At 35.7% G+C, this 26,709-nt stretch overlaps 1 protein-coding gene across 6 annotated transcripts in view; it reads right to left on the reverse strand.

Moving 5' to 3' along the window:
- Positions 1 to 26,709, reverse strand: part of LOC149781286 (uncharacterized) — a 283,358-nt gene that overhangs the window by 176,151 nt on the left and 80,498 nt on the right. Inside the window, exon 1 of one of the 6 annotated variants that reach the window (XM_089935373.1) lies at positions 17,699 to 18,727. The exons of the other annotated variants lie outside the window; for them this stretch is intronic. The gene's annotated coding sequence lies outside the window, so the exon portion shown is untranslated. Of the gene's footprint in view, positions 1 to 17,698; positions 18,728 to 26,709 lie in introns of those variants that run through there. 6 annotated transcript variants of the gene reach the window in all.

Here is a 26,709-nt window from a genome sequence, read left to right on the forward strand (position 1 = left end):
TGCAATTTGACTGTCATATTCGTATTCAGCACATAAAAATTGATAAGAATTGACTAATTTTATTTCAGTAACATGACTTTTGTAAAAATTTGTTGTCCAGTGTAGTATCACATAAAATCTGTACTATGGTCATCAACTAAGTAACAAAGAAGCAAAACCAACAAGTCTTTTGTAAAACTAAATAATTCAATTATCATTGTTATGAGATGAAAATTTAAGAGGAACTTAACAGATTATAAATTGACTACAAATAATCCTTTAAAGGTTTTATTCAAGTCCAAAATAATCAAATATTCAGATCTTCAAATGCACTGGACTGCCAACAGTCCCAATGTATCAAAATGGCATTGTCCAGAACTTCTTTGAATAATTTACAATAGTCCCAGAAAAATATTATATTCCAATGAGGACTTTGAAGAAGCCAATAATCTAAACAATGTTTCTTCTCAAACAATTTCCAAACACATTAAACACATATGATTGACTTTAACATACGAAATAAGAATATATAATAGGAATGAATGTACAACGGAAATAAAGCTGACTGCTCATTTCTCTCCTTACATATACCTTTTAGAGTCTATTACAACTATATGTCACAATGAACCCAGGGCTGACAAGAGGAGGAGGCAACTGGGTATATATCACAGGGGTCCAGGCCCATAAGGGTGCCCAGGCCAAACAACACTTTTAAATTTTATAGAATTTTTTTTTGGTTTGAACAAGAACTAGCAGCGGCTTGGGTATTTCTTACCAAGACTTCAGGGCCCATGATTGCTCTCTTTGGCCCTGAATGTACCCCATGTGACAGATTGTACTACTCAATCTAATATTTCAACAAACTATTCATGTGAACTAACCTATCAGATGGGAAATAACTTCTAAGGGTAACAACCCAAAACTCACAAACAGGTCTTATTATTTATTATTATTAATGATTGCATACACCTACAATAATAACTATTTATAGATCTTATGCAGTCCACACTCTTGATATCTTAAAATAGAATTTTATACCCATGTACAATAAATAACTGTATATAGTTACAAAAAATATAAATATGCATTTGGATTTAGATTTTTTTTAAAATGTAGCTTTAATAATAAGAATGGTATGATTCTAAATACAGATGCAACAAAGGTTTAAATAATAACACATAAAAAGCTTTCTCACATACCCACATTGGCCGAATCCGAGACTCGAACCCATGCAGACAGAGGTGAGATGGTGGTGATCCATAAATAACTAAGTCATTTCCAAGGACAAAATTCTTAAGTGTTCTTGATGACAATAATGGTCTAATCATATAAGTCATATTAGAAAGAAAACAAATTCCCACATTGGCCAAATCTGAGACTCGAACCCACGCAGACAGGTGAGATGGCAGTGATCTGTAATGGATGGAAAGCGTTTTGTACCACTCGGCCACTCGGGGCCCCCATGAATAACAAGAACAAAATTCTTGATGACAATAATGTACTTTGGTCTGATCATATGTCATGTTAGAAAGAAAACAAATTCTCATGTTGGACTACAGTCCATTATTAAAAAGAAACATTTCATTCCAAAACAATACTAATACTAATTTTTTACAAAGCTACAACAGCCTCATTTTGACTATATATATATATATATATATATATATATATATATATATATATATATATATATAATCTACACACATACACACACACATGTATATGTATATATATAGTCAATATGAGGCTGAATGTAATTTGTAAAAACTTAAGTATTGTTTTGGAATGAAATACATTTGTCTTTCTTTGTGTGTAAAAATTGCCACATGAGGCCACCAGTACAAAACTTGAGGCAGCATCAAACATTCTAAACAATTTCGGTACTTTTTCGTATTTTTATGCTCAAACTTGCTCATCCAAATTTTTACAACTTTTTTCCTTTTTATTGTTCCCATCCTTGGGTGGGCTTTAACCTAGTTGAAATAGGAAAATAAACCAGATGTTAATATTAAGCAAATATTTAGAATACCAAAAAAAACTACTTTTCACTTTCAAAAAGCCAAATTAATATACCGGTATACAATTTATGTTAATTCTACACCAGTTTACCTGGGAAATACTTTTCAATGCAGAGAACATGCAATATCGCAAACCTTAATTCACCAACTGCCCCACACTTCCTAATTCCACCCCCATCCCCCAATTATTTAAAACAGTTTTCAACACTGTGGCACCGCTTTGGTGGCCTAGTGGTTAGAGTCTCCACCCCATATGTGTGAGGTCGTGGGTTCAAACCCTGGCCAAGTCAGACCAAAGATTTCTAGAAAAATGGTACTAACAGCTACCTCACTAGGTGCTCAGCATCAAGAAGTTAGTGTTGGGAATGGTCAGCTTGGTGTCAGGATAATGCGACTGGGTGAGACATCACGCTACATTTGGCATGATGCCCCAGTGCATACATCGTAGCAATTGACTGGAAATTTTTTAAAGCTACATAAAAAATCTGAAACACACAAGGTCAACACTGTGGCCATTACATGGAATATGCCAAAAGAAATAAAAGGTTCGTCCAGCATATCACCATTCTACGGTACGTGTATTAAACGGATGTCTTATTATCCCAAAAGAAATAAAAGGTTCGTCCAGCATATCACCATTCTATGGTACGTGTATTAAATGGATGTCTTATTCAATAACACCGGACCTAATTAAGTCACTTCAGCAACTTTATGTGTATATATTATATATATGTGTCTTCATACATGTTATGCATGAATTTAACTTGGACTAGTGCACACTGACAGTAGCTTTCTTTGTTAGTATGTATATCATATGTGTCTGTCAGAATCTGTAACTGACATGAATGTGTGTAGTAGTGCTTGTACATTCATGTACTGGTATGTGAGCATGCATCTGTGACAAAGGTTGTGATTGATTGCACTCAGTATATATCTGTACATATATGTAGGCAGGCATCAAGGCTGATTAGTTCTTTTATGTAACTGAGTTACACTCATGAAATTATTATTATTATTATTATTAATTCATAACAGAAATCAATGCATCATCATTGGATATGGCATACAATTGATAGTGGCAAAGGAAATGGATTAATACCAGCTAGACAACAAAAGAAGTAGTGCAGTGAACAACATTTTCATGCTGGCCTTATCAGTGGTTAGATCAGCACAATTTTTGTTCTGCATCAAATGAATACTGGTATCATAATTAGTCTTCTGATTTTAAAAAAAATATGTTCATAAGATTTTCCATTAAGGAGTAGCAATTAAGATGTTCAAAACTGCTTCCATGGTGGCCATACTGGCTGACAGATATTGGATATCTGATCATTATCATTTTTATGATGAACCAAACTGTACATATAAAAATGTATTTTAGTGAAAACATCATCACTGATACAACCAGCTATAGAGGTGAGTTGCAATAACAAGGATTTCAAGATGGCTGCTGTGGTGGCCATATTGGATACCCAAGAAGCACCATTTTCATTTAGGACCAACTAGACCATGGGATGAATGTGCTTGTTGAGTTTCATGGCAATCCTTAGGTAATTTAGCTGTAACAATAAACTGCTACTGATGGACGGATGAACAGACATCAGACCTCAAAACAGCAGACCATCTTTGAATTGTTCTATTGGTCTATGACCAGCAGAACTCAAATAAAAAACAATGAAATTCAATTCCATAAGCTGTAACCTCAATCTTGGCACTTGAGAATCATTTTTGCCAGCCATGGTTCCAAAATGTCAACCATTCTACATGCAGATATAGCCTCAGTCATGGCATCTGAACCATCTTCGTTAGCCATGGTTCCCATATGTGAATATTCTACATTTAGATTCGCTAACATATCAGAACACTGACCAGCAAATAGACACTTGAACAGGAACATCTTCCATGCCCTTTGCTGAGAATAACTTTTTTATAAAATTATCATGATGATATGAAACAACCATATCGAAATAAACCTCATGGTATTTACCTAAATAATAATTATAAAGTAAAAAGTATTACATTAAATAAGGTCCAAAGATAAGCTGTCACAAAGTCGTAATGTGTCCAAAGATTTCAGTTTCTGCTGCCTGAAATCTTAAGAAAATCAAACAACATTTTGTTTGTACTGACACACAAGTCAAGCAAAACAAACCAGACCCTAATCTGCCATCACATAGTGGACCAGGAGAGTTAATGTTTCTAATGATAACTAACAAACTGTATAGCTCTGGATCTGCTGTCACACTTTGCAACTCTGGGTCTATGCAGTTTGCAGTTGTTCTCAGCTTATAGGCAAGTACAGATGGTATACTCTGCATATGCATATAAACTGTAGACATAAAACAACCCCATCTCTGCATCCATCTGATTTTAAAATGCCTGATACTGAATTTCAACCGTACATCAAAAAGTCTTTTATTTAGTAAGTGGCAGGCATTATGGAATGATGCTGTCAATAACAAAGCTCAATGTGGCCATAATTTCTTTCTGTATGGAGGAACAAAAATGTCATACTTATAAAAGCCACTCATACATATTCAAGCAGTCATTGTAACAATTGATTACATTTAGTTGTTAGTGGTGTCTGTCTGTTCTCATGATATGGTCGTTGATAGGAATGCCGGGTCGTACAATAAGGCCGAGAAGCAGGCTAAGTGCAGGAACAATTAGTCTGGTTTGCTGCTTTTTATGCTCCCTGCAATGCTTACCCCAATACCAATAGTGGAAAACAACAGAGGGAGAATACGAAGCAGGGAATCAGACTAAGAAATAATCTATATAAACTTTATGACAGAAACTATGAAACACTACAGGCATTGTTTAAAAAATTCAGACATCAGTAAGCAGCCTATTTTTTACTTTTTTAAAAATAACTTAGAACGGTATGAGCGGTCGTTTTTACAGGGATTAAATAAAGGTCAGTGGAGTTTATCCTCGTTTTGCGATGAGGTTGTTTATGGCAGTGTCAAAATGCATATTTTGCTGAGACATTTTACGGTCGCTGGTTGCATTCTGCAGGTGGTCACTCATAACAAGCGTTTATATAATAAAATTGATCCATACATTACGATTGTGGTCAGAAATGACAGGAGGTCACTCATAGTAGAGGTAGCTCATAGCAATTTTTACTGAACACCATATTAAACCCATCAAAAATTGAATTATCTTTGAGATAAAATGTTTCAGCTCAAAAGCAAAATTGTATGTCCCCCACCTTGTAAAAATTAAATGGGCAGTACCTTATATTAGAAGAATTTGCTTTGTGTGTCTGTTAACAATTGTGACTTGCAGCAGGATGCTAAAGTTTACACTATAGGTGACATTATGAAAGACAACTGTGCTGCCATTTGAGTGCTAGTTGAAAAAATAGTGTTGACATTGAAGCAAACAATTTACTAGCCAACCTGCATAAAACACTTACAAAAATATCAGTAAATATTCAGGAGACTTGAGAAATGATGAAAAATTCAAACAATAAACATCTGCTCTCCTGAAAATCTTAAAAGTGTCACAATTTTAAAAAGGAATACAGGTACTAACACATTAATACATGCTAGTAAATAACTATAAAAAAATCTTTTTTGTAATATTTGAAATTATCCAAAGTTGGATTTAGGCCAAATATTTTGTATAATACCATTTTGGCATATGTGACACATGTCAAGTATGTGATTAAAGGATCATGAATATAATTATATTTGTAACATACAAGATGCATATGTGATGAATACAACTGTTTTGTAAAAGTGAAATTTTAAATTTTGTTGTGTAAAATGAAAACTTGCAGTTAACATCATAAATTCATTAACAAGACTGCTCTGGAATTTCTGTACTTACCTTATTGGCAGAAACTATGCAGTAACTCACCTTACTGACAGAAACTACTGTGGTAACAGTAAAGTGAAAAAGTTGTTGTTGTAGGGTTTAATGCCATTTTTCAGCACACATTAGGCTATACATGGCGGCCAGTATTAATGGTGGAGGAAGAAACCGGGAAAACCACCAGAAAGAACCACCAACCCACGAGAAGCTACTGGCAAGCTTTCTCACATACCCACATTGGATGAATCTGAGACTCAAACCCACGCAGACAGAGGTGAGATGGCAGTGATCTGTAACAGAGAGCGCTTTAGACCACTTGGCCTCTCAGGGCCCCAAAAGTGATAAAGCACCACTGGAATAAGTAGCATAATGCATACCCGTATGTTGGTATTATACCACAAACGTCTAATACATACCATTTACATTACCTCTTGAACAGAATCCTTCATATACTGTTGTCACCATTACATCAGTTGATTTTTTTATTGTTTATTTTACTGCTCACTGATCATGAACCACTTTTTGTGGTGCAATATAGCCTTTACAGTGCTGGTGTACCATAACATTCCAATCAATCAATTGTGCACATTGAGGCAGATATGGCTTTACACTGTTTATGGTTAGGTATGGATAAGATACGAGTAAGTACAGTATGATATGAATGACAGCATTAGACTTGACAATTGACAAGTCTAGTTCATAAATGTACAGGTAATTGATGGTTACTGATGATTATTGTCGTTGCTGTCAGCAACGTGTCACATAGACCCTTTTAAGACGGTGTCAATTTAGTATAATTTACTTTCATTGTCTGTAGGCTGCTATTTTCCTTCAGTATATCAATGGAGTTTTCCATGAAATGTCTACTTCTCACTATTTATCTCATCTTCAAACTTTCAATTACTGTATAAAAAAACAATAAATAATTTACTTCTGAGTCAAGTAAAACTAAATTTAACCTGTAATATATTTCTGCTGAAAAATTCTCCCTTATAAACAAAATGAGAGGATGGACTATCCACATATAAGAAAATCAATAAATCAATAAAGCCGCCACTTAATCATTTATTCTGTCTACTGATATTTCAATCAATCAGTCACCTTACCACAAAAAAGAATAATGGAAGACAAATCTGGTAGTTACCTTATGATAAGCACTAGTGGTCCAATATGCGTTAGGTTTTTTTATTTCAGTAACATTTTAAAAAGCACTGATATTGTGATCAGCTCCATCTGTATGTATATGTAAATAACTAAACTTTTCTCTAAAATTGACAAATTCACCCAGTACCTGTGAAAAGGTTACCGATAGAAGGCTCAAAGGCAAAAGAAACAAAAATTGCCAAAAACATTATTACATGCCTTCACATCCTGTGTGTGTGTGTGTGTGTGATCCTGCTATAGCATGCTCCATTACTGTATAACACAAATTCTGAGGGGGCCCCGAGTGGCCGAGTGGTCTAAAGCGTTCTCCGTTACGGATCACTGCCATCTCACCTCTGTCTGCGCCGGTTCGAGTCTCAGATTCAGCCAATGTAGGTATGTGAGAAAGCATGCCAGTAGCTTCTCGTGGGTCGGTGGATCTTTTTGGGGGTTTCCCGGGTTCTTCCTCCACCATTAATACTGGCCGCCATATATAGCCTATCGTGTGCTGAAAAATGGCGTTAAACCCCACAAAAACAAAACAAAACAAACAAATTCTGAGATAACAGTCATGGCATGGCTCCCGAAATTTTATAAATATGTATTTTTCTCGCATGCGAAAAAAATCTTTCTTTAGAGTACGAAAAAAAATAACAAATTTTATTATCATTTTGGGTCAGAGATTGTGCATGAATAATCCAAATTATCATGGAATTCTATACGTATTTTTCTTGTACATGAAAAAAATAGTTTTTTCTTCTTAAAAGTACAGAAAATAAAATGTAAAAAGTTTATTCTGGGACTGCGATTTTATTTTCCTTATTGATGCAAAATATACCTACTGGCGATTTTTTTTACTGGCGATATTGTTGGCTGTTTAAACTTGTATATACAACCATTGGTTTGGAGCAAAGAAATTCAGAGGCCCCATGAAAGGAAGCTGCAATTGTTACATAAACAATTTCTTTGTCCATAGTGACAGACCATCTTAAACGTGCATTGTTATATCATAATCCGCTGATGTTGACCTCAAGCACGAGTACTGTAATTTGTGAGATATCTGCTTTTCTTGTTGTTGACATTTGTTTTAGCGGAGATCAACCGGACAAGGCATTATCTCATAATCTATCTTTCCTCAGATTTTTGGTCGCTCACTAGTAATTAATATATCATTATAGACTGACATTTGTGTGTGGATGGTAAGTAAAATCCCTCATCTTTCCACTCAGAATTAAATCCTTCAGAACACCCCCATTTTCTGTACTAATCCTTGTCATCAGACAAGAACACCTGCATCTCTATTGTCCGTTGACCCACTGTTAAATTTCTGGTGCATCAGTGGAAAAAACTGTTAGTCTATTCAATGTGTAATTGTGCTTCATCATTCATTACATGATTGTGCTATGTTTATCCACTGAATTCACACCTAATATGACCTGTGACAAATTATTGAATATTTTAAATCTCTGTGCATTTTTTCGATGGAATTACTTGTATTGTGGATTCAATGTATGTGATGAGATTCGCGGGTGAGTTCTCAGTGTTGATACTCTATTCATGCTATACATAAGACATATATAATATAAACAGTATACACATATATGTACCAATCCGTGGTTCTCTAAATAAAGTAAAATATTATATATGCCTTCTGGTTTCACTATAGGTTTATTTCCCATTTAATAAGCCATCAATTTAAGATGGCAACTGTGCCAATGAAGCACACATTTTACTGCCTGCATTTATTACCTACCCACCCTACCTGCAATTTTTTGAGGCACATGCATCACTGACCTGGTTGTTTATTAACATGGCTCAGTCTATAACATAGTCGGGTTCTATGGCTCCCAGCTACCATGCTATAGTGTGGTCACACTGTGTGTGTGTGTGTGTGTCTATATATATATATATATATATATATATATATATATATATATATATATATATACACAAACTATTTTGGATTATGCCTTCGGTCATGGTCTGGAAAAGGAGGAGGGCAACTGATGCAGGCAGGCAGCATAACATGTGATAACAAAGCATTGAGATTTCATGTAGGTAGCTTCAATTTAAATTGTAGGGGAAAGATTGTCAATTGATAACGCTTTCTCAAACAAAATGAACAAACAGGAATGAACTTGTCATTCAGAAGTGATGTTATCATATTGCCACTGCCGTGTATCATCAGTTTTGGTACAAGGATGATATCCAATGATATCAGCCAAAACTAAAGATTGACAGTATCAGGTATAGATTAGAGATAACTTCCTCCAACTTTTGCAAATCTGTTTCCAACTTACTATAATACTGATTGACATGTTTACTGCTATCATCTAGGTCCTCAACATTATTATATTTCAACTGGTACATATTTGTCAGATAGAGGAATAAAAACAGAAATAATATTAAACAGCCAAAACACTTTATGAAAATAATTTTACAGGAACTTAACCCTTACAAAAAAGGTTTTCAGCTCCGTGGTGTCCCAAGAGAGTGAAAATCAAGCAGCATGATCTAAAATATAGATAGCAGAGATGTTCAACAATTACTTTACAAGTGTGGCAGAAATAAGTTTGGTGCTGATGCTAATAGTGGTGTCAAAATATTGTAAAATATCAATGTGCATGATATACTACCATATCATAATTCATGCTACTACAAGTTCTTCCATATTAGTATTTCCACGCAATCTACAGTATAACCTGTCTTGAAAAGCCACCTCTTCTGCCAAAATAATAACTCTCAAGACAGGTGGTCTCTCATAGCAGGTCATAACTTTATATAATCAATAAATCTGTGTATGGAGATCCTGTTCTCTCAAAACAGGTGGTCTCTCAAGACAGGTTTTACTGTATTAGCTAAACTGGTTGTGGTTTATCTGAACCATTATACTTCAGTCATGGTTGGTGGTCAATAACAGTCAAATAAGCCTGAATGACACAGGCATGGGCTGTAACAGAAGGGGTTGAAAGTGGCGAGGAGAGTTGGGAATAGGAGCTCTTGTTGCATTCAAGCATCCAATTCCATACCAAAAATTTAACAAATCTTCTCTTGATCAATTAGTCACATTTACCTATCACTTGCACGAAAAAGAATCAAATTTCTAAGTTATATGTCAAGCTGACATGCATACTGTACATTCACGCAACCCTGCACCTAAATTACAGCCCTTGGCTAATTTTGATTCATTGGCTATCTAGCCAATCAGCATTCTCACAATCTTTTCAATTAAAATTTACAGAGAAATTACAAAATCCTATGTTATCAACATTGTTCAGATTTTCAATATTTCCTATGCTCTTTTGTTTTTAAAAATGATGTCAAACTGCTTTCTATAAATGATCAGATTACATGTCGGTGAAGTGTAGATGTATGCTTGATGAAACTTGTGCATGTCGTGTTCGCTTCAGGTGAAGATGCATGAATTAAACCCAAATCGAAAATACTCTAGAGTTAGCAACACCTGCAATAGATTAATATTTTGATGATTACTGTATTTAGCATACATAATGGGACACAATAAAATAAATAAAAAATTTCCTGTCCCAGAACTATTGTTGAAACTTGTTCACCTAGGTCATATGTCATAAGACTTAAGAAACGAAATAATTTTGTGTTGAATTTGCCTGCCCAACTGCACATTGTAATAAAGTAGATGAACAAAACACTTATTTGAAAATAAAATGAAATAAGCTAACCTTGCATTGTTATCATTTATTCCTCTTTGTTTCATCATGAACATTAAAAAACAAAATATATCCACGAACTCATATGTAGCATAGGCATCCATACTGTGGTGTCTATCTCATATGTCCAATAAATCACGACACACTGTTCATTAGCATGAACACTGAGAAACAAATTGTGTTTAGCTGTATTCAAAGGTTTGAATATGCTGTCCAACCAAAAAGCGGATCCAACAAAATTGCAAACAATAGGGAAATAATCAAGTGATTGCTTTTAGACCCATGTCATTCACGCATGTGTCTGGATTTTAGATACTTGGCCTGAGAACTAAAGCAGACCTGTCTGAACTGCACAAAGACAGGTGGACATTTGCCAAAAGTAGGATAAGTTTCAGATATGTAGTCAACAAAAGATGCAAAACAATCACTCCAAAACAATATCTTTAACACAACTATGCATCTTGTGAATATTACTATGCATCTTGTGAAACAAAACATGTGTTTCCTACCAATATTTCAGGTGAAAATAAAAAGAATCTCCAGGAGTTAAAAGCAAGTGCCATTCTGGAGGGACTACATGCTTTTTCATCATCCATATAATTAACTGGTCAATACAAACCTTTAATCTGCAAACTCAATCTCTTGCCTGGCCACACACCCAATTATTCTCATTTTTCCCCAAAAATGTGGAGAATCACAGCTGGTAGAATTTTTATTATAAAACCTTGCCCTTCACCAAATCAAGCTGACAGTTGATATGACATGGGTTTACAAACTGTAGGTAGCAATAAGCAGCAGTACATACAATAATTAATATCAATATATCACAGCTGAGAATACTCACCCCTAGAAGACGATACATCTACTAACCATATAAACTGTACATAATGAGGACAAGTTTCCTGATGAAGTAAGTAATTAAACTGACCTATCACCAAAGCTGAGAAAACCACACTTATTAATTAGCACAGCACATAATTATCAAAGCAAGGTGTTTTATGTTGACATTTGCTCTTATGTTAATTAATCTTCATGTTTTAAGTGCATACTAAACATTTAATAAAAAATGGTCGAATATGATGTATAATGCACACCATCTACATGGTGGACATTAGACCTGAATTCCTTTTTCCACTGCCCTGGTAATTTGTGTAAAAATGAAAATCATAATTTTTCCCAAAAACATTTCATTATAATTTTTCTTTTCTGCATGAATATTTCTCTTTTCAACTGCAATTGAACCTGTCTTGAAAGACCACCTCTTTTGCCCAAAAAAATATGGTCTCTCAATACAGGTGGTCTCTCATAGCAGTGGTCTTTCAAGACAGGTTTAACTGTAATGTACCTTGCACGCTTAATTCCAGTCTGAAATGGACAAGGTAAACAAGGCTGCTTTATATATTCGCTTACAAATGAACATTTATAGAATATTGTCTTGGCATCAAGACAACTGCTGCAACTCAGAGGGTAGAGTGTCTGACTACTAATCCAAGGGACATAGGTTCAGTATCCACCAAGGTCAGCCAGGGTTGGCTGCCCTGATGTGTCCTTGGGAAAGCACTTAGCTCTCGTTTCCTCATCATACTAACAATGTTAAAGAGCCATTAAAATCAACATATATTATTACAAATAAAGAATGCTTGTTGCAGTTCAGGTGTTTGTTCATTACATCTGACATGCCGCCATTGGAGCATAAAGGTCTAGTTCTGTTTGACAGGCATTCACAACTTAGTTTAGCTTGTTTAACAAATCTCCTCAAATGACTCCAGAGAGCTCAGAAAAACATGGGTCTCATGCAAAACATTTTTCTGTATAACATCAAAATGAAGCTTATTTAAAAAATACAATTTGGATAAATAATTTGACTGACTGATGAAAAGAAGTTACATAAATGTCACCATGACAGAATGACATTTTTCTCATGAACATGGGAGTTTCAGTGCCTGGTTGAGACACACCTCCTAAATTTGCACCTGTTTAAATGTTTTGTTTATTTAGCATATATACTTACTTGTAAGCAGAGTCTAACAGCAAACAGTAAAGATCCTGATCTGCCACAGTATGATGCACCTGCCGACATTCCCTCTAAGTGACTGTGCAAGCATTGGATTGAATATTTAGTAATTTTGATCTGCTGTTCAGAGAACAATTCAGCTGTACTGTAGGCACCTGCAGTTCATGGTCCATGTTGTTTGTTCTACTGATTATTCCTAATAAACTGCATTGACCCAGATTTGCTGGTGCATTATGATGGCATATCTGAGTTTGTGCAGTCTGCAGTTGGACTTGACTTGTCGGCATAACTAATAAGCGATTACATATGGAAGAGCCTTGTAAGCTAACAACAGAATCTCGGCTTGAATAATCACAGAAAGTATGCTTAGATATGTTTTGAGTGTGATTTTTTTGGTTATCTTACACAGATTTTGAAATAGAGCACCTTGTGCCATTAACAGCATTCTACCAGAACCTCGAAAGGTGGATATCTCATAGATCCATGCAAGAGTCTGGCTGAACAAGACTAGATTCCAACTCAGTTATCTTTTACAGTAAGAGTGACATAACCTTTTTAATACAATCACCCATCAAGTCAAAAGGCTGGTGAAAGTAAAGATATTACAGATGTGCCTCAGTCTTGAAAATGTCATGGCCTCTACATGGGAAATGAATTTTTCAAAAAACTTTAATTCTTCATGTGGTATCGAAAAAATCTTTTTCCTGCTGGTTTGTGGCTCTTTTTGCCAGTAGACAAAATATAAAAGCTGGGGATAAGGTTAATCAAAGCCATTTCAAGATCTGTTATCTTTTTCAGTAATAAAAGTGGGAAGGGTCAGAGAACTGTTGCTAAAGTTGGGGATAATCAAAGCCATTTCAAGATCTGCAAGCTAATGACTTGCTTTTGAGTGCATGTTTACAAATAGTTTATGTTCAGCATACATTCCTTATTTCTTGGCTTAAAATACATTGTGTATGGAAATGTTCTTTACTAGGTTATTTCAAAAACAACATTTATGTTGTTGCTGTTTCAGTACTAGATGGGCTATACATGGTGACCAGTATAAATGGTGGAGGAAGAACCTGGGAAAAACATCAGAAAGAACCAATCACCCACAAGAAGCTACTAGCAAGCTTTCACAGATACCCACATTGGCCATGCCTGAGACTTGAACCCATGCAGACAGAGGTGAGATGACAGTGATCTGTGATGGTAAGCACTTTAGACCACTCTGCACCTTGAACATTTTTGAAAATACAGTGTTCAGAAATTTTAAGTTACACTGAGACTTTATCCACAACAATACAAGTTCTCATTAAATTTACTGAACTTAATCATCACTGATCATCAGTTTCATCTTCATCACCATCAGTGGCAAATTCGAAGGCAAAACTGAAAATAGCCCCATACTAAATTATTCTCCCTCTCTCTCACACACACACACACACAAACACAAACACATACAAATACACACACACACACACACTCAGTCCTGTTGGTTTGCACCCCTCCTATACTTACAACTATTATTTCTCTCTCCCTCTTGCACCCAGAAAAGTCTCCTTCATTTGCAAGGCATTATTATTCCTATGAAGTTCATTACCAACTCCAGAGTACAGAACACCACTGTGGCAACTAAGTTAATTGAGTAGAAAATAACCTTTGAAACCCTATCTGCCAGTCACTCCCACTTTCAGTGCCACACTATCTCTACACACCATTGGTTTCATTTTATTGCCAGTCAACACAAAGAGAGATAGCAAACTGGTCCAAATCTCATCCATTAATGTAAACAGAGATTCAGACTGTATTTATAGAAGCATTTTGCAGGGTCCACAGACTATTTATATAAGCATTTTGTAGGGTCCACAGACTGTATTTATATAAGCATTTTGTAGGGTCCACAGATTGTATTTATAGGAGCATTTTGTAAGCTTCAGTGACTGAAAATAAGCCCAACCCTGATGTAAATGGTCCCCACTTCCAAGAAAAAATATCTGACCTCATGCAGAATTAAATTTCAGCAATATACTTATGAAAAGTTTATTCCCAATTAATCAATGCTTTTCCCATAATAATGGGTTCAAGTGCCATCCCCAACTGCCCAAAAAAATCCCCATTCATATGTGCTGTGTACATTATACAACCTACTGCCTAAATCCTTAGCTATCAAATACAGCAATCCATTGCTATCAGCTGCCTTTGTAAAAAGTAGTCTTTTTGAATGACAAATATAATATATATCAAACACTGTACTCCCTTGCTATTAGCTGCCTTTTAATACTGCAGTCCTTTTGTACAAGACATACGATAGACATTAAAAATAATACTTCATTGTTATAAGCTGACTTTGTATATTGCAGTCCTTTTGTACAAGACATACGATAGATATTAAAAACAGTACTTCATTGCTATAAGCTGACTTTGTATATTGCAGTCCTTTTGTATGACAGATACAACAGATATCAAATACAGTACTCCCTTGCTATTAGCTACCCCTGTATAATGCAGTCCTTTATAATAAAACAGATATGATAGATATCAAAATACAGTACTCCCTTGCTACAAGATGGCTTGTATAATGCAGTCCTTTATAATAAAACAGATATAATATATATCAAAATACAGTACTCCCTTGCTACAAGATGGCTTGTATAATGCAGTCATTTTGCATACAACATATTGTCCTGAAACCACTGTGAAATGGTAATGGTGTATATGTGCACACCTGTATATAGCAACCACACAGATCAATACAATGACAGTAGACTGTTGATGGTTAGGTAAGACAGTAGGTCAGTAGGTATTATGGGTAAGAAAGGTGGGTTAACTTAAGATTCATAACATATAATGTACATCTTATAACACCTCATCACAACAGTGTCAACTAAAGGTTAAGTTCAAAATATGTCAAATAATATAATATAATCACTTGCAATTATGGCATAATCAAAATAACAAACATAATCAGAACTGAGCTTACTTAGAAAGACGGGGTATGATGCTTTTAGTTAACTAGGAGAGCTTCCTTCCCCATCTTCATCCATCATCATCATCACAACCAAAATACAGTTGAACTCCCAATTATTTGTCAGGGTGCAGGACCATGACCATGATGAATATGAGAATAGACGGATAATAGAATATGTACAACAGAAGTATTATACAACAGACTGGGTCATCAAAAAATCGTAATATGTATATGTACCGATTTTTAATATTTTGACATACAATGCCCTGATGGTTAACAGAAACTAAGTTGGAAAAATTATACATGTTGTCTACTTCATTATAAGGCTATCTCAAAGTAAGATGGTACACTGTATATAATGACATGATTAATACAAATGCAAACTGCACAGTCACAGATCTGCCATTGCAGCATGCACAGACAGATCAGGGTCTACTTGGTTTGCAAGTGGACCAAACTTAAACGCAAGTATATACATTACTTAGCGACTCAAGGACAGTGTTATAATGAGGGAATAATAATTAGTGCATAGGCTTTACTTTCAACCATTGTCATACATTATTATGCTGGTCTATTGTCCTCCGCAGCAACAAACTAATTATGATTCCGCTGAATCAGCTTTTGGACAAGATGGCCATGCAAACCTAAATGAAATGTTTCAATGGCCATTCAAACCTAAATGAAATGTTTCAATGGCCATGCAAACCTAAATGAAATGTTTCTATGGCCATGCAAACCTAAATGAAATGTTTTAATGGCCATGCAAACCTAAATGAAATGTTTCTATGGCCATGCAAACCTAAATGAAATGTTTCTATGGCCATGCAAACCTAAATGAAATGTTTCTATGACCATGCAAACCTAAATGAAATGTTTCAATGGCCATGCAAACCTAAATGAAATGTTTCTATGGCCATGCAAACCTAAATGAAATGTTTCAATGGCCATGCAAACCTAAATGAAATGTTTCTATGGCCATGCAAACCTAAATGAAATGTTTCTATGGCCATGCAAACCTAAATGAAATGTTTCTATGGCCATGCAAACCTAAATGAAATGTTTCTATGGCCATGCAAACCTAAATGAAATGTTTCAATGGCCATGCAAACCTAAATGAAATGTTTCTATGGCCATGCAAACCTAAATGAAATGTGTCTATGACCATGCAAACCTAAATGAAATGTTTCAATGGCCATGCAAACCTAAATGAAATGTTTCTATGGCCATGCAAACCTAAATGAAATGTTTCTATGGCCATACAAACCTAAATGAAATGTTTCTATGGCCATGCAAACCTAAATGAAATGTTTCTATGGCCATGCAAACCTAAATGAAATGTTTCAATGGCCATTCAAACCTAAATGAAATGTTTCTATGGCCATGGAAACCTAAATGAAATGTTTCAATGGCCATGCAAACCTAAATGAAATGTTTCAATGGCCATGCAAACCTAAATGAAATGTTTCAATGGCCATGCAAACCTAAATTAAATGTGTCTATGGCCATGCAAACCTAAATTAAATGTTTCAATGGCCATGCAAACCTAAATGAAATGTTTCAATGGCCATGCAAACCTAAATGAATTGTTTCAATGGCCATTCAAACCTAAATGAAATGTCTCTATGGCCATGGAAACCTAAATGAAATGTTTCAATGGCCATGCAAACCTAAATGAAATGTTTCAATGGCCATGCAAACCTAAATGAAATGTTTCAATGGCCATGCAAACCTAAATGAAATGTTTCAATGGCCATGCAAACCTAAATTAAATGTGTCTATGGCCATGCAAACCTAAATGAAATGTTTCAATGGCCATGCAAACCTAAATGAAATGTTTGAATGGCCATGCAAACCTAAATGAATTGTTTCAATGGCCATGCAAACCTAAATTAAATGTTTCTATGGCCATGCAAACCTAAATGAAATGTTTCAATGGCCATGCAAACCTAAATGAAATGTTTCAATGGCCATACAAACCTAAATGAAATGTTTCAATGGCCATACAAACCTAAATGAAACGTTTCAATACATACCTATTATAATGCACTGAAAAATGAGTAAAAGATGAACCACAGTAACCTACCTGTCTGATATCCAAAACCCCGAATAGCATTATCTTTCTCTACACAGCCTTCATCTTGTTCAACAATATCAACACCATCCACTGTAGTGAGACTGCCCAACCTTCCACTAGAGATGCCTGATAATTATATTTGTAATCCCATACAAGCTCAAACATGCACCAACTGATCACCGCATATCATCAAAATTCCAATTTTTGTACTCTGTATGATCCAAGAATCAGCTAGACTGGAAGTTTATAGCAATACTATTTTTTGTTTTACTGATCCAAGAATCAGCTCGAATGAAAGCTGATGCAATAATTTTGTTTTTAAATTACAACTCCTGACAGTTCACCAGCTTTCTTTTTACAACTTGAAAATCTTCCCTCTACCAATCCAAGAATCAGCTTGGCCAAAACTCTTTGCTACTACTGCCAATTCAATTTGATCACTTTTTGATAGCCCACCAACTAAATCTCTTCCCAAATATGTTCTCTGTCTCTTCTTTCTTGTAGAAAATGGAATTCTTTCCCTCCACAAAGCAGAAATAAGCTAGCAATGACAGCTGATACTGTACAATAGCTTGATCACTGACAGTCTCTCCTTCTATACACCCAAGAATTAAGTTGTTAGAGTTGTTGGCAATGCCAGTTGATACAGTCCCCACTCAAAATGATAAAGAGGCACATTTCCTTTCAATTCTTTCTATCTATAAATCAAAGAATCCTCTAGGCTGGATGCTAATGGATACATAATGATAGTCGATATAATTCATAGCAGGACAGTTTGATCAACAACTCTTGTTACAGTATTCTTAACTCCAAGAATTAGCTAGGCTGATATTACAGTAGATATAACACACTGTATATGGTAACTTGCTTCTCTTTTTAACTCATAACTGGTTCACTCTACACACTGAAACTCAGTAGCAATGAAAGCTGATACAAGTCCCACATACTTGATTAACTCTTTCTCTGATAATGCAGAGTGAAAAGAGAAATCTGTTAGATTTGCCTTAACACCTTTTAAAGATACAGTTTTGTCCTTAATGAAGAGCTGCTAGCTTTTGTAGAAAACTAAAAGCCTTTGTCAACCACAGGTGGGATTACTTGAATAACATGAACTGGCTATACATCCTGTCATAATACATTAAACATAGCTCATCACCTTTATCTACCTACCTACCTGTCAGTTGATAAAGCTTCCATTGCTTTGCATGTAACCTCATCTACCTGTACTACTTGTACAGGTAATAACTACACTACCTGTGCAGGTATGAAAACATTTTTTTCCCTTCCTGATGTGGTAAATCTCCAAGAGGCAAAGCTGTGACTTTCCACTATTAGAGGGATATGATAAATTAAAGCCGAGGATCTTGCATGCCAACCCTCAGCTTGGGTTGATTGCCCTGTTAGAATTTATTAGCCTGGGCACAAAGGATTGCTATTCCACACAATTGTTGTAAATGCCAAAATAAATCAACAAATGAAAAACAGCAAGACTATTAATACAAAGACCAGACAATGATACTTAAGCAGGCTTAATGAAGGACATGAGCTTAGTAACAAAATATGATCTCATAAGAATCATACTGAGATATGATACTGTACCACATGCATGCAGATTTGTACTAATTGGACCATTAGTAAAACCTCCAACTACAAACACATGAAAAAAATACTCTCCAGTAATAATAATATTTGATTAGTCCCATTTGCTATGTACAAGGAATAACATGTGCTCTGAATTGAAAGCACCTATCCAATGACCTCTGAAATGCAGATCTCTCTGCCTATCCTTATTTGCATATTATTTTTTGAATTTCAAAATTAAATTATCTGATTTAAGATTACATTAAGATATATTCCAAAACTGAATAAATCTGGTTCAAGAACGCATAACGATATTGGAATGTAAATTTACTATATATCTAATTTAAAAAACAACTGAAATGTCCAACTGCAAATCCTTGGTAAGGTTGATTAGCCTACTGATTAGACGAGCCTAAATCCATTCTTTGAATCTGTTAACTCCTCCTATACATGGGTAAAGAGCCGAAAGGTCAATTAAGACCTCTTTTCAAATCAAACAGGTGATCTTGATTGGGAGTTTTTATTGTGTTGAGATCTTTATGTTGAATTAAAACACATTTCACTCCACTAACACTAATCCACTTAGTAGTTCTTTGAAGACTGGTTGCAGGTTGGCTAACTTTAATGGCACTTTCAATACATTACTGATAACATCGTGCACAGGAAATGGAAACACGGACAATTGACAAAGGCTGAGCAGGGCAGGTATTAAACTTGCAATCCTTGGATTATGAATCCAATATTCTACCACCTGAACAAACATGGCTTCATTGCTCCCTTAAAACAGCATATATATTTGCCACGAAATAAAAAACCTGACTTGCATGTATTTACTCAGTTTTTAAGTGAGTGTCTGCACATTCATTACACTACTTATATATTCATGATCACCACAAGTGAGTGGATATCAAAAGGAGAAAAATATATATACACCCTTTACTCAATTAGATACAATGAGAGGACAAAGTTTTGACCAAACATAGGCAATATTTCCTTAAAAGTTTGACAGCGAACTAAAAATCAACTTTGGTCTATGTCTTCTAAACGGGTCTCTGAACAGCCGAGTGGTCTAAAGTGCTCACCATTATGGATCACAGCCATCTCACCTCTGTCTGCATGGGTTCATGTCTTGGGTTAGTCCAATGTGGGTATCTGAGAAAGCCTGCCAGTACCTTCTCATGGGTCAATGTTTCTTTCCAGGGTTTTCCTGGGTTTTTCCTCCACCATTAATACTGGCCACCATGTAACGCCTATCTTGTGCTGAAAAATGGCGTCAAACCCACAACAACAGCAACATGTCTTTTATACATAAAGTCTCATACCATTTGGTTGCAATCCATGAAGTGCTTCAAACGTTACTGAGCAAAAACTGGAAGGTGAAGTTCCAAGTCAAACAGCTGACATAACTGGACGACTTTTCTGGAAAATGATGAAAATCTAACCTCATTAAGGTAAATCTGATTTCACATCCCTTGTCTCCTTTAAATATTACTGAGTGGAAATGAAATCGAATGACAACGTCTGAAGTCAAACGGTTAATATTCCTGTAAAATTCTAATCAGAAAACAGTGAAAATCAAACTTAACATAGGTTTTCTTAATGTAAAGCATCATGCCAAATCTGGTTTCAATCCATCAAATCCTTTAAAAGTAAGTAAGTAGATACAAAGGTAAGGTCAAAGTTTGAAATCAAATTAGTCAGGTAAAATTTTGACCAAGCAAACATATCACATATCCTCATGATCTAAAGCCTCATACCAAATTTGATTCCAATAAAAAAAAATTGTTTCAGACAAACAGGCATAGGTGATGCCATGTACTCCCTTGGGGATACAAATAACTATATCAAATACCAAATGGCAAATCATCGACTCCACCTACATTGATCAAAAGTTACTTAATTTTCAATTCCAAATCCTTACCATATATGATGTTGTAGTGTTAGACTGTCTCAAGTATTTAAATGAAAATATGGCTTCTTTTCAAATATACATGCATCACCAATGGCAGTGCATGTACATGAACTCGTCTAGTTCAAACACACCCTCCCCCCAAAACAGGGAAAAATATCATGTGATCTTATGACTTTAATGATATTAATTAACAAGACGGTTTCATTTACCAAAACAAAATTTTAACACAATCGTATTATTTCTTTAAAAGAGTTGTAGTTGTCACAAATTAAGTTCAAACAAACATTAATAAACTATATCTCTATCATCCTTTAATCACACATTTCACAAGAGTCACATGCGAACTGGTGGCTAAATGGATAGTTGTAAAAAATATTTAGACCAAATCCAACATTTGGAAAACGTTTGGGTTAAAACAGACAAAAATACATCATTTTCAAGCCATTTAATAAATATGTCAATGTGTTAAGTATTTGTTGTTGTTGTTGTTGTAGGGTTTAATGTCATTTTTCAGCACACGATAGGCTATAGAGGCAGCCAGTATTAATGGTGGAGGAAGAACCCGGAAAAAAAACGGAAAGAACCACCGACCCACGAGAAGCTACTAGCAAGCTTTCTCACATACCCACATTAGCCGAATCCAAGACTCGAACCCACGCAGATAGAGGTGAGATGGCAGTGATCCATAACGGAGAGCGCTTTAGACCACTCGGCCACTCGGGGCCCCCTGTTAAGTATTTGTATTCCCTTGTAAGACTGCAAATTAGCCCAAGACTTTTTGGACAGCAGATGTTCTGTTTGGATTTTACATAATTTCTCATGTCCATTAAAAATTTTTCCCAGGTGCTGGCATCCCATTGTTCCAAGTTTCCTATTCTGTTATATTAATAGAGTGAATTTTCATGCACCTACTTGAGGATTTAGGGGAGGGCTGTTGCAAGACTCCATGTGCCGTAATTATGGCAATATAAAACCAACAGAGTGGCTAAACTGTAAACAGATCCTATTGCTACCAAACCCTCTTATGTCTTTTAAAGGGTGTCAATACAGCGTTAGCTTAATCATCCCACACTAGTCAAAGTTTCTAGATGACAACTTACACAACAATTAACATACACATAGCAAATTCATCTACTATAAGATACTGACCATTTCATTCTTGGGGGTGGGGGACTGTGATTTTCTTTTGAGCAATTTAATGTGACAAGGCAATTGGAGAAAAGTGCCTTGCCAAAAGACATACCATAATAGCTGCCCCAGACTAATCTTATGACAGAACTTCAACTTGCGCACTTTCAAGTATGTCATGGCACTGCATTCCCCAAATGGCATACAAAACAAAGGCAAAGGTAAATTCCTTAAAATACCAAGCCCCAATTTTGATATAAACCTCACTCTTTAAAAAAACAAACATCCAAACCTCAACATGAACATCCCCCAAGAGATGCTCAGCCAAACATAGGAAATTACAACTTGCATTAATTGCGCTCTCCCTCCCTCTCTCTCATCAGTTTCCTTTACAATTTGAGTGTTATTTAGAGCTAAGCAGAGCAAAAAACAAATGTACAGCATAAAAGAACATCATGTTCTCTCTCAACTTTTGTCCTCACTGCCCCTCACTGAACATAAAACAGTTTGATACGAGTCCTTTTCATATATAACCCTCTCTCTCAAAATTACAAATCAACTACAATAATCAAACACATATACCTCATGGTGAAAAATGGCATATTTTAAAAATATTTTTACACCCAATCGCGAAAACATTCTTCATTTTTGTGATCGATGCACCAACTCAAAACGCAAATGAAGCAGGGGTTTCCCAATGGATGTGCTGTATTCTAGCCAATGGAATTCTTTCTTTCATTTTCTTTGAAGTTATGTGCCACAGTTACTTTGCTGTGTTCTGCTTCATCTGCTTTCTTTGCTGGTGATTCTGAGTATACGTTTTCATCTCGAGGTCTTTTTCTAGTTAGAAAAGCATTACAGTTTGTTAGGGCATTAAGGTTTGTTAGGGCATTTTGCTGAACATGAAGGAAATTGCCTTGTCTTTCATAACAAAAAATACATTCAAAGCAGACGCAATAATAACATCTTCATGTCCTCTACACTGGAGATTGAAAATCCTGATAGTGTGTGAATCCTCTGCAAAAAAATACACATGGCAACAAAAAATGTGGGTCAAATTTTTGGGATGTGCATCTCTGACACAAATGTTGTTGTTGTCGTTGTTGTTGTTCTAGGGTTTAACGCCATTTTTCAGCACAAGATAGGCTACACATGGCGGCCAGTATAACTGGTGGAGGAAGAACCCTGGAAAACCCAGGGAAGAACCACCGACACACAAGAAGCTACTGGCAGGCTTTCCCTTGTACCCACGCTAGCTGACAAATGTGAAACACTGATAACAGTTTTCGTTCAGAATTTGATATGCTAACATAATTTTCAAGATGGCTGCTGTGGTGGTTGTACTGTATGTCAGATTGGCACCATTTTCATTAAGATGAACTAAGCAACATATGAACTCATCCTTGTTTCATTTGCTTCATATCCTTTTCTTCTTTATAATACTAGGATTCTGCTTGTGTGTGTGTGTGTGTGTGTGTGTGTGTGTGTGTGTGATTTGGATTTTAATGTAGCTTTAAAAAAATTTCAGTCACATCGTTATAATGTCTGCAGTTTGGCAGTTTATGGTGATGTCTAGCACTGCCACATCATGCCACAGTCATAAAGCATCGTGTCCCACTCAGTAATATTATCCTGATACCAGGCTGACCAGTCCCAACACTAACCTATAAATGCTGAGCAACAAGCAAGGCATATGCTAGTACCGTTTTTTAAAAGTTTTTGGTATGACTCAGCCTGGGTTTGAACCTGCAACCTGCTGCATCTGAGGTGGAAACTCTTAACCACTTAGGCCACTGAAGTGGTCAATTCAGTTTGTAAGACATGTCTTTGTTGAAAATATTAATTTCAGTAAACAATTCAAGGACTGGAGTGATACCGTTTCCAAATGTAGAAAGATTATGAAAATACTGATTATGGAATCAGACATACTGTTTGAACATGTGCATAGGGTGTTTTGCAAGATCTACAATGATGACAACACTATGCTGTCGCTTACCAACTAGAATTGCCATTTCTTTAAATATAAAATGTTACTAATCAAAGGTTTTGCAAGATGTTGTTTGAAGGTAAATAGCCTAATTTAAAGTTATTTCTATCAGCATTATAAGTAAATCCACCTGATTTGTAATTTGTACAATAATTATGTTGTTTTTTTTTCTTTCTAGCACAGCCACACCTGATGTGAAAAGTCATAGATGCATACTTTAAGGAAACAATTAATGTAAAATCCTACAAAAAACAAAGCCGTGAAAATAATTTAATTGGAATAAGTAATTCCTTTGTGAACAACTGCCAAATCCATCTTTGTTTACATGATTTATTTTGTAAACAATTAGAGGCATTAAACTTAACGAACCATTTGCATAAACACTGCAGCCTTTCTGGCAAAGGCAGGTAAAGCAAAACTAGACAACTGTGTTCAAACGGATGCCCCATCACAGTGCCAAAAACAGACTAAATTGCAAACATGATCTGAGTTGTGACACAAGACATATGGATGGACAAACGGAAGGCTGGATTGATGAATGGATGACAGTAACATCTGTAAGACTGCCCTTTGAACAGGGTCTACAACTTGAGACAATTTCGATGAAAAAAAAATCACTCCTTACCTGTCATTTCAACCAAACACACAGAAAGAGCAAATTTATGCCTTTCTGTCACGGAATTGTATAAATCATGTTATTTATTAAATACTTGTACTCGGGTTTCGTTTTTTGTATTCAACGATACTCAAGGGTGATTTATGTATATTGTACAAAGATTTTGAAATAGTGAGTTTGGTTCATCTTTTGCCACACATGTGAAGTGCTTTCAGTGGGAAGAACCGTATACTTCCAGTGCACCGACACGTATTGCGGCATCGACAGTGTATAAATGCCTCACCGTAAGACAAAATCTTTACATTATGGAACGTCTAGCAGTCTACTTTAAGGACTTGCACAACTTGAGCTGTAGAGGTATTTGAGTTATTAATTTATTGTGTGTAAGTTATAACTATTGTACTACCACGTTTATTTTTGTATATTTTCTATGGAGCTTCAGCTTATGTAGTATCATGCAAATAATTTCTATTCTTGTTTGTGACTTAGCAAAAGATTATTAGCACTATATTAAGTTGCATTTTTAAGAAATGTTTAGTACTATAGGATTCTTGTCGGGCACGGGTGGGTTCATTTCTGAGCTTGTGTATTGTTTTGTAATTATTGTGCCAATAATGTAATCTGTGTAGCTTACCGTATATAACGTCATTATGTTTTATCGCATTATGCCCGTGTCATGCACTGTGTTAGATGTATTTTCACTGACCAGAGTGATTGGAGTGGTCAGACTGACCAGAGTGATCCTAGTCATCATGGTACAAGCTGTAGAGCTAACCATAGGAATTGGCCATAGCAGCTGTGAAGTTGAACCATAGCAGCCATAGAGCCAGTGTTTCCCTTTATGCACATTTGTGGGTCAGGGATGCATGCTGGAGAAAATTGACGCATACATTTTGTTGCAGTGCGATTTTTTGATGCAAAGGATTCACATAATGCGATCAGGATTTATTTAATATCCAATTCTTTGGATGAGAGACAGCGTCGTGTATAATTCGAGCATAGGCATAGTCTGGTTCCCTTCTTTGTATGCTCCCTGCGTGGCACTCTTATTCATATAGCAGAGTGCAACGCCGGAAGCATACAAAACAGAACCAGACAAGCATAAGCAATGTTATGATGGAACAGTTTCCTTAATCTCGAGAGCTCTCACGTGATTTCCATTGAGCTCATCAAGATGTCGTCCAGATGTTTAACATCAATGCTTGTTGCACTAGAAAGTGATACCAGATTAAAACGGCGTGAACTAAGAATTGATAGCAAATTAAGTGAAAGAAGCAGAACACAAAAGAGTAACTGGATCTAACTTAAATGAAAAACGGAGAAAAAAAATTCCCTTGACTGGAATACGGCATATCCATTAGGATTACCGGTGTGACCTCTGAGCGCGTGATTGCAAAGACTGCAAAAGTGAATAATCCTTTCGTGACAGGTTTAAGAATTTTAAAAAATCTGCCCTTGTTTGCCAAAAGATAACTGGAGAACACATTATCACCCTTGGCATTTTTCACAACAAAAGAAATCAGTAAACTCGCTGAGATGAATGCATTATTTGGATTACAGAGTCTGGGGTCATTGCAGATTTTGTTGGTTTTTAACTGCTGCAATAAAAGAAAGATCTTAAAGTTCAAGTGTAACTTATCAGAAATAAGATGAATCGTTAGCCTCCTGCCTTTTAGGATAAATTTGTTCTGGGATGAAGTACAATGAAACTGATGATAGTACACATTTTATGACAGGCAGTAAATTAACTGCCATCTGGTTACAAAAAATTATTTGGCTTTTTGTATTGGCTTGTA

This window comes from Sinohyriopsis cumingii, chromosome 15, assembly GCF_028554795.1.
Source record: "Sinohyriopsis cumingii isolate HCF-2022 chromosome 15, ASM2855479v2, whole genome shotgun sequence".
NCBI lineage: Eukaryota > Metazoa > Mollusca > Bivalvia > Unionida > Unionidae > Sinohyriopsis > Sinohyriopsis cumingii.